This window comes from Mustela putorius, unplaced genomic scaffold, assembly GCF_011764305.1.
Source record: "Mustela putorius furo isolate JIRA1106 unplaced genomic scaffold, ASM1176430v1.1 tig00000870_pilon_pilon_pilon, whole genome shotgun sequence".
Lineage (NCBI taxonomy): Eukaryota > Metazoa > Chordata > Mammalia > Carnivora > Mustelidae > Mustela > Mustela putorius.
Window position 1 is genome coordinate 3,965,894 of NW_025421503.1, and position 9,670 is coordinate 3,975,563.

Genomic DNA, 9,670 nt, shown 5'->3' on the forward strand with positions numbered 1-9,670 from the left:
TTTATTTTCTGTTTAGATGTTCTGTTCACCAATGCAAGTAGGGTGTCAAAGCCCCTATTACCATTGTATTAGTGTTAATTAGTTCCTTTATGTTTGTTATTAACTGTTTTATGTATTTCAGCACTCCTATTTTGGGTGCATAAATACTTAAAATGGTCATATTTTCTTGTTATATTTTCTTCTGTATTAATATATATTGTCTTTGTCTTTGTTTTAAAGACTATTCTGTGTGATATAAGTATTGCCACTGTGGCTTTCTTTTTTTAAATTTATTTTTTATTTATTTTCAGCATAATAGTATTCATTATTTTTGCACCACACCCAGTGCTCCATGCAATCCGTGCCATCTATAATACCCACCACCTGGTACCCCGAACTCCCACCCCCGCCCCTTCAATCCCTCAGATTGTTTTTCAGAGTCCATAGTCTCTCAAGGTTCACCTCCGGTTCCAATTCCCCCCACCTCCCTTCTCCTCTCTAACTCCCCATGTCCTCCATGCTATTTGTTATGCTCCACAAATAAGTGAAACCGTATGATAATTGAATCTCTCTGCTTGACTTATTTCACTCAGCATAATCTCTTCCAGTCCGGTCCATGTTGCTACAAAAGTTGGGTATTCATCCTTTCTGATGGAGGCATAATACTCCATAGTGTATATGGACCCCATCTTCCTTATCCATTCATCCGTTGAAGGGCATCTTGGTTCCTTCCACAGTTTGGCGACCATGGCCATTGCTGCTATAAACATTGGGGTACAGATGGCCCTTCTTTTCAAGACATCTGTAATTTTGGGGTAAATACCCAGAAGTGCAATTGCAGGGTCATAGGGAAGCTCTATTTTTAATTTCTTGAGGAATCTCCACACTGTTCTCCAAAGTGGCTGCACCAACTTGCATTCCCACGAACAGTGTAAGAAGGTTCCCCTTTCTCCACATCCCCTCCAACACACGTTGTTTCCTGTTTTGTTAATTTTGGCCGTTCTAACTGGTGTAAGGTGATATCTCAATGTGTTTTATTTTTTTTTAAAGATTTTTTTTAATTTATTTGTCAGAGAGAGAGCGAGTGAGAGTGAGCACAGGCAGATAGAGTGGAAGGCAGAGTCAGAGGGAGAAGCAGGCTCCTTGCGTAGCAAGGAGCCCGATGCGGGACTTGATCCCAGGATGCTGGGATCATGACCTGAGCCGAAGGCAGCTGCTTAACCAACTGAGCCACCCAGGCATCCCTCTCAATGTGGTTTTAATTTGAATCTCCCTGAGGGCTAGTGATGATGATCATTTTTTCATGTGTCTGATAACCATTTGTATGTTTTGATTGGAGAAGTGTCTGTCCATATCTTCTGCCCATTTGTTGATATGTTTGCCTGTTTCGTGTGAGTTGAGTTTGAGGAGTTCATTATAGATCCTGGATATCAACCTTTTGTCTGTACTGTCATTTGCAAATACCTTCTCCCATTCCGTGGGTTGTCTCTTTGTTTTGTTGACTGTTTCCTTTGCTGTGCAGAAGCTTTTGATTTTGATGAAGTCCCAAAAATTCATCTTCGCTTTTGTTTCCTTTGCCTTTGGAGACATATCTTGAAAGAAGTTTCTGTGGCTGATATCGAAGAGATTACTGCCTATGTTCTCCTCTAGGATTCTGATGGATTCCTGTCTCACATTGAAGTCTTTTATCCATTTTGAGTTTATCTTTGTGTACGGTGTAAGAGAATGGTCGAGTTTCATTCTTCTACAAATAGCTGCCCAGTTTTCCCAGCACCATTTATTGAAGAGACTGTCTTTTTTTTTATTTTTTTTATTTTTTATAAACATATAATATATTTTTATCCCCAGGGGTACAGCTCTGTGAATCACCAGGTTTACATACTTCACAGCACTCACCAAAGCACATACCCTCCCCAATGTCCATAACCCCACCCCCCTTCTCCCAATGCCCCTACCCCCAGCAACCCTCAGTTTGTTTTATGAGATTAAGAGTCACTTATGGTTTGTCTCCCTCCCAATCCCATCTTGTTTCATTTATTCTTCTCCTACCCCCTTAAGCCCCCATGTGCATCACCACTTCCTGGTATCAGGGAGATCATATGATAGTTGTATTTCTCCACTTGACTTATTTTGCTAAGCATGATACGCTCTAGTTCCATCCACGTTTTCGCAAATGACAAGATTTCATTTCTTTTGATGGCTGCATAGTATTCCATTGTGTATATATACCACATATTCTTTATCCATTCATCTGTTGATGGACATCTAGGTTCTTTCCATAGTTTGGCTATTGTGGACATTGCTGTTATAAACATTCAGGTGCACGTGCCCCTTCAGATCACTACATTTGTATCTTTAGGGTAGCCTCTTCAATAAATGGTGTTGGGAAAATTGGACAGCCACATGCAGAAAAATGAAATTGGAACATTTCCTTACACCACACACAAAAATAGACTCAAAATGGATGAAGGACCTCAATGTGAGAAAGGAATCCATCAAAATCCTTGAGGAGAACACAGGCAGCAACCTCTTCGACCTCAGCCGCAGCAACATCTTCCTAGAAACATCGCCAAAGGCAAGGGAAGCAAGGGCAAAAATGAACTATTTTGGACTTCATCAAGATCGAAAGCTTTTGCACAGCAAAGGAACAGTTAATAAAACCAAAAGACAAGTGAGAGAATGGGAGAAGATATTTGCAAATGACATATCAGATAAAGGACAAGTATCCAAAATCTATGAAGAACTTAGCAAACTCAACACCCAAATAACAAATAGTCCAATCAAGAAATGGGCAGAGGACATAAACAGACATCTATGCAAATAAGACATCCAGATGGCAAACAGACACATGAAAAAGTCCTCTATATCACTCGGCATCAGGGAAATACAAATCAAAACCACAATGAGCTACCACCTCACACCAGTCAGTATGGCTAAAATTAACAAGTCAGGAAATGACAGATGCTGGCGAGGATGCGGAGACTCTTTTTTCCACTGTATATTTTTTCCTCTTTTGTCGAAGATTATTTAACCATAGAGTTGAGGGTCCATATCTGAGCTCTGTTCTCTGTTCCACTGCTCTATGTGTCTGTTTTTATGACAGTACAATGCTGTCTTGGTGATCACAGCTTTGTAGTAAAGCTTGAAATCAGGTAACGTGATGCCCCCCATTTTATTTTTGTTTTTCAACATGTCCTTAGCGATTCGGGGTCTCTTCTGATTCCATACAAATTTTTGGATTATTTGCTCCAGCTCTTTGAAGAATACTGGTGGAATTTTGATCGGAATGGCATTAAAAGTATAGATTGCTCTAGGCAGTATAGACATTTTAGCAATGTTTATTCTTCTGATCCATGAGCATGGAATGGTCTTCCATATTTTTGTGTCTTCTTCAATTTCTTTCATGAGCGTTCTGTAGTTCCTCGAGTACAGATCCTTTACTTCTTTGGTTAGGTTTATTCCCAGGTATTTTATGGTTCTTGGTGCTATAGTAAATGGAAACGATTCTCTACTTTCCCTTTCTGTATTTTCATTATTAGTGTATAAGAAAGCCATTTATTTCTGTACATTAAATTTGTATCCTGCCATGTTGCTGAATTGTTTTATGAGTTCTAGTAGTTTGGGGGTAGAGTCTTTTGGGTTTTCCATATAAAGAATCATGTCATATGCAAAGAGAGAGAGTTTGAATTCTTCATTACCAATTTGGATACATTTTATTTCTCTTTGTTGTGGCTTTCTTTTGACATCCATTTATGTGATAAATATTTCTACATCCCCTCACTTTCAACCTGCAGGTATTTTTAGTTTTGTCTAAAATGAGTATCTTGTAAGCAGAATATAGATGAGTCTTGTTTTTTTTATCCATTCTGTCACCATATTTCTTTTTTAGGCTTTTAGTCCATTTAAGTTCAAAATAATTTTAAAATATTATATTTATTTATTTGGGAGAGAGAGAGAGAGAAAGAGAGAGAGACAGAGCAGTGAAAGCTGCAAATGGAGAGGTTTTAGTAGACTCCATACTGAGGATGTTGAGCACAGAGACCAACATGGAGCTTTATCTCACAACCCTGAGTCATGGCCTGAGCTGAAATCATTAGTTGGTCACTTAACTAACTGAGCCACCTAGTTGCCCCCAAAACAGTTATTGATGGATATGTGCTTATTGCCATTTTGTTACTTTATTTGTTGTTGTTTTTGTAGTTATTCTGTGTTCCTTTCTTTTCTGTCTCTCTTTCATGGTTTGCTGGAGTTTTTTAATGATATATTTTGATTTCTTACTTTTTATTTTTTTGCATATCTATTACTGCTTTTGCTTAAAACAATGAACACCTTTATTACATGATCAAAGATAAGAGGTAGGAAGATTTATTTGCCTTTATGAGATTTGTTTTTTCTTTCCTTCAGATGGGAGTCTACGTCCTTCTCATCTAGCACATAGCCATCTACATGGCCACACTGGCCTGTTTTTGAAGTGATGCATTCAAGAAGCTTGCCATTCTGGAACTTCTCCAGAAAACTGCTAACTTCAGCGTTTTCCCCATTTAATTATATTTCTTTTGAGTTTTTTAGTTAGTTTTCTTTTTAATTTTTTCCTCCTTGGACATCAGCTTGGTCCCCTTCTTGTGGCCCAGGTGTGGTGCATAGCAGAACTGATACCACAGTGACTCACAGTGACACATAGTGATACCAACTGACTCACAGTGTCAATGAGCATGATACAGGTCTTCACCAGGGTCTTGTGTGTGGACTAATTCCTTGTTGGATGCACTGTAGACAAATCAATAATCCTTATTTTACAAGTACAGCAGTCAGGGCCCCAGACAAAGTTCCCCACATCCAGCCTAAAAGCATGGCTCTTCTTGTTGACTCACCAAATGTGGACTGTATGAATGTGGCAGGGACCGATCTTAGTGTTGACAATCGGGTATCCTTGCTTATAATTTTACTTTTTGTGGTAGGGCTTCCTTTTGTCCCAAGTAGTGTGATGCTTGTGACACTTGTCCTGAGAGTGTTCCATCACCTGGCACTAGTTGCAAAAGAAGTATTACTGTTTTTTGATTTGTGGTTACCATTCAGCTTACATGTAACATCTGCATATAGCAGTCTATATTTAACTAGATGGTTGCTTATTTTTGGACTCACTCTTACTCTTTTCCCCTTCATGGTTCAGATATTTGGTATCATCTTTTACAACCTTTTATTTTGTGCTTCTAATTTTTCTTACTCGTACTTACTTTCTCTTGTTTTCCACTCATAGAGTCCCCCATAACATTTATTGTAGGGCTGTTTTATTGGTCATGGATTATTTTAAGTATGTTTATCTAGGATACTATATCTCCTATTCTGAATGATATCCTTGTTCAATAGAGTATTCTTGGCTGCATATTTTTCCTTTCAGCACTTCAAATACATCATGCCACTCACTTCTGGCCTTCAAAGCTTCTGCTGAAATAGCTGAAATCATTATGGGGTTTCTTTTGTAGGTAACTCTCTTCTTTCTCTTACAATCTTTAAAATGATCTCTTGCCTCCTGAATCTGGATCTATTTCCCTCCCAAGATTTAGGAAATTTTCACGTATTGTTTCTTCAAATACATTTTCTGCCCACCTTTCTCTCCCCTCAACTGGGATCCCTCTAATGCAAATACAGCTATACTTGATGGAAGAACCAATTCTCAAAGTTTATTCTCATTATGCAGTATTTGTTTGTCTCTCACATGCTCAGCTTCATTATTTTCAATTACTCTATTTTCCAGACCACTGATATGTTCCTCTGCTTTCTGTCACATATTATTTATTCCGTCTATTATATATTTGATTTCATTTATTGAGTTCTTCATCTCTGATGTTATTTTTTTATTAATTAATTTATTTTCAGAAAAACAGTTTTCATTATTTTTTCACCACACCCAGTCCTCCATGCAATCCGTGCCCTCTCTAATACCCACCATCTGGTACCCCAACCTCCAACACCCCTGCCACTTCAAACCCCTCAGATTGATTTTCAGAGTCCATAGTCTCTCATGATTCACCTCCCCCTCCAATTTACCCTAACTCCCTTCTCCTCTCTAACACCCCTTGTCCTCCATGATATTTGTTATGCTCCACAAATAAGTGAAACCATATGATAATTGACTCTCTCTGCTTGACTTATTTCACTCAGCATAATCTCTTCTAGTCCCGTCCATGTTGCTACAAAAGTTGGGTATTCATCCTTTCTGATGGAGGCATAATACTCCATAGTGTATATGAACCATATCTTCCTTATCCATTCGTCTGTTGAAGGGCATCTTTGTTCTTTCCATAGTTTGGCGACCGTGGCCATTGCTGCTATAAACATTGGGGTACAGATGGCCCTTCGTTTCACGACATATGTATCTTTGGGGTAAATACCCAGGAGTGCAATTGCAGGGTCATATGGAAGCTCTATTTTTAATTTCTTGAGGAATCTCCACACTGTTCTCCAAAGTGGCTGCACCAACTTGCATTCCTACCAACAGTGGAAGAGGGTTTCCCTTTCTCCACATCCTCTCCAACACATGTTGTTTCCTGTTTTGTTAATTTTGGCCATTCTAACTGGTGTAAGGTGCTACCTCAATGTGGTTTTAATTTGAATCTCCCTGAGGGCTAGTGATGATGATCATTTTTTCATGTGTCTGATAGCCATTTGTATGTTTTGATTGGAGAAGTGTCTGTCCATATCTTCTGCCCATTTTTTGATATGATTGTCTGTTTTGTGTGTGTTGAGTTTGAGGAGTTCATTATAGATCCTGGATATCAACCTTTTGTCTGTACTGTCATTTGCAAATATCTTCTCCCATTCCGTGGGTTGTCTCTTTGTTTTGCTGACTGTTTCCTTTGCTGTGCAGAAGCTTTTGATTTTGATGAAGTCCCAAAAATTCATCTTCGCTTTTGTTTCCTTTGCCTTTGGAGATATATCTTGAAAGAAGTTGCTGTGGCTGATATCGAAGAGATTACTGCCAATGTCTCCTCTAGGATTCTGATGGATTCCTGTCTCATTGAGGTCTTTTATCCATTTTGAGTTTATCTTTGTGTATGGTGTAAGAGAATGGTCAAGTTTCATTCTTCTCCCTATAGCTGTCCAGTTTTCCCAGCACCATTTTTTGAAGAGACTATCTTTTTTCCACTGTATATTTTTTCCTGTTTTGTCGAAGATTATTTGACCATAGAGTTGAGGGTCCATATCTGGGCTCTCTACTCTGTTCCACTGGTCTATGTGTCTGTTTTTATGCCAGTACCATGCTGTCTTGGTGATCACAGCTTTGTATAAGGCTTGAAATCAGGTAACGTGATGCCCCCGGCTTTATTTTTGTTTTTCAACATTTCCTTAGTGATTCGGGGTCTCTTCTGATTCCATACAAATTTTAGGATTATTTTCTCCAGCTCCTTGAAGAATACCGGTGGAATTTTGATCAGAATGGCATTAAAAGTATTGATATGTTATTTTTTATCTCTTTGTCAAGGGTCTCACTGATGTCCTCCACCCTTTACTGAAGTTCAGTGAGTATCTTTATTTTTCCATGTTTTCTTATGTTATAATTTAAATTCCAGTTAGTTAACATACAATGAAATATTAATTTTAGGCTTACAATACAGTGATTAACCCTTCCATAAAATACTCACTGCTCATCATAACAAGTGCACCCCTTAGTACCCATCACCTATTTAACCTATCTCTCTGCCCACCTCCCTTTTGGTGACCATCACTTTGCTTTTTATACTTAAGAGTCTGTTTCTTGGATTGCCTCTCTCTCTTTATTTTTCCCTTTTGATTGTTTTGTTGCTTAAATTCCACATATGTGTGAAATCATATGGTATTTTCATATGGTATTTGTCTTTCTCTGATCAACTTTTATCACTAAGCATAATACTTTACCCCATCCATGTCATCGCAAATGGCAAGATTCATTCTTTTTTTCTTTGTGGCTGAGTAATATTCTATATAAATATTATGTATATATATATAATACATATATAATATTCTATATATGTGTATTATATAGATATATAGATATAGATTAGATATAGATATAGATTTGCCACTTACTCTTTATCAGTTCATCATGGGTGCACATTTGGTCTCTTTCTGTAATTTGACTATTGTTGATAATGATGCTATAAACATTAGTGTGCATGTGTCTCTTTGAATCAGTGTTTTTTAACATTTCAATAGATATGTGGTTGTGCAATTGTTGAGCCATAGGGTAGTTGTATTTTTAACTTTTTAAGGAGATTGCATACTCTTTTACAGAGTCACTGCAACAGTTTGCATTCCCATTAACAGTGCAAGAGGGTTTCCCTTCCTCCCCATCCTTGCTGGCACCTCTTGTTTCTTGTGTTGTTGATTTAAGCCATTCTGACAAGTGTGAGCTGATGTCTCACTTTACTTCTATTTCCTTGATGATGAATGAAGTTGAGCATCTTTTCATGTGTCTGTTGGTCATCTGGGCATCTTCATTTGAAAAATATCTATTCATATTCTCTGCACATTTTTAATTGAATTATTCATTTTTAGGTATTGAGTTTTATAAGTTCTTTTTATATTTTGGATAATAACCCTTTATCAGATATGCCATTTCCAAATATCTTCTTCCATTTACAGGTTACCTTAGAGTTTGATTTTTTTTTCTCAACTGTGCAGGATCTTGTTATTTTGATGAAATCCCAATAGTTTATTTTTGCTTTTGTTTCCCTTGTCTCCAGAGACATATCTAGGAAGAAGTTATGATGGCCTAGGTAAAAGTGGTTATGGCCAGTGTTCTTCTCTTGGGTTTTTATGGTTTTAGGTCTCACATTTAGGTCTTCCTTCCATTTTGAATTTATTTTTATGTATCATGTAACAAAGTGGTCCAGTTTCATTCTTTTGCAGATTGCTGTCCTATTTTCCCCAACACCATTTGTTGAAGAGACTCTCTTTTTCTAAATGGATATACTTTCTTGCTTTGTTCTTTAACTATACTATACTATACTATGCTCTATTATACTATACTATATAGTTGTGGGTTTAATTTTGAGTTTTGTATTCTCTTCCACTGAAATGTGTCTATTTTTGTGCCAGTACCATATTGTTTTTATTATTACAGCTTCTTAAAATATCCTGAAGTTCGGATTGCAATGTGTCCAACTTCTCTTCTTTTTTTTTTCAACCTGCTTTGGCTGATTCAGGATATTTTGTAGTTCCATATAAATTTTAGGATTGTTTGTTCTAGCTCTGTGAAAACTGCAGGTGGTATTTTAATAGGGTTTGCATTAAATGTGTAGATTGCTTTGGGTAGTATAGATATTTTACCAATATTTCTTCTTCCAATTTATGATCATGGGATATTTTCCCACTTCTTTGCCTCATTTTCAGTTTCTCTCATTAGTGTTTTATAGTTGTCAGAGTACAGTTCTTTAATCTTTTTAGTTAGGTTTATTCCTATTCCTAGGTATCTTATTGTTTTTGGTGCAACTGTAATGGAATTTATTCCTTAACTTTCTTTCTGCATTTTCATTATTAGTGTATAGAACTCCAACATATTTCTGCACATTGATTTTATATCCTATGAGTTTATTGAATTCATTAATCATTTCTTGAAGTTTCTTGTGGTGTCTTTTGTGCTTTCTATATAAAATATCATGTGATCTGCTAATAGTGAAAGTTTTACTTTTTCCTTAGAGATTTGGATGGC

The 9,670-nt window shown here is 37.1% G+C and overlaps 1 pseudogene; it reads right to left on the minus strand.

Annotated features, from left to right (window-relative positions):
- Positions 1-4,344: 4,344 nt before the first annotated feature.
- Positions 4,345-4,996, minus strand: LOC123393503 (annotated as a pseudogene).
- Between the last annotated feature and the right edge of the window lie 4,674 nt (positions 4,997-9,670).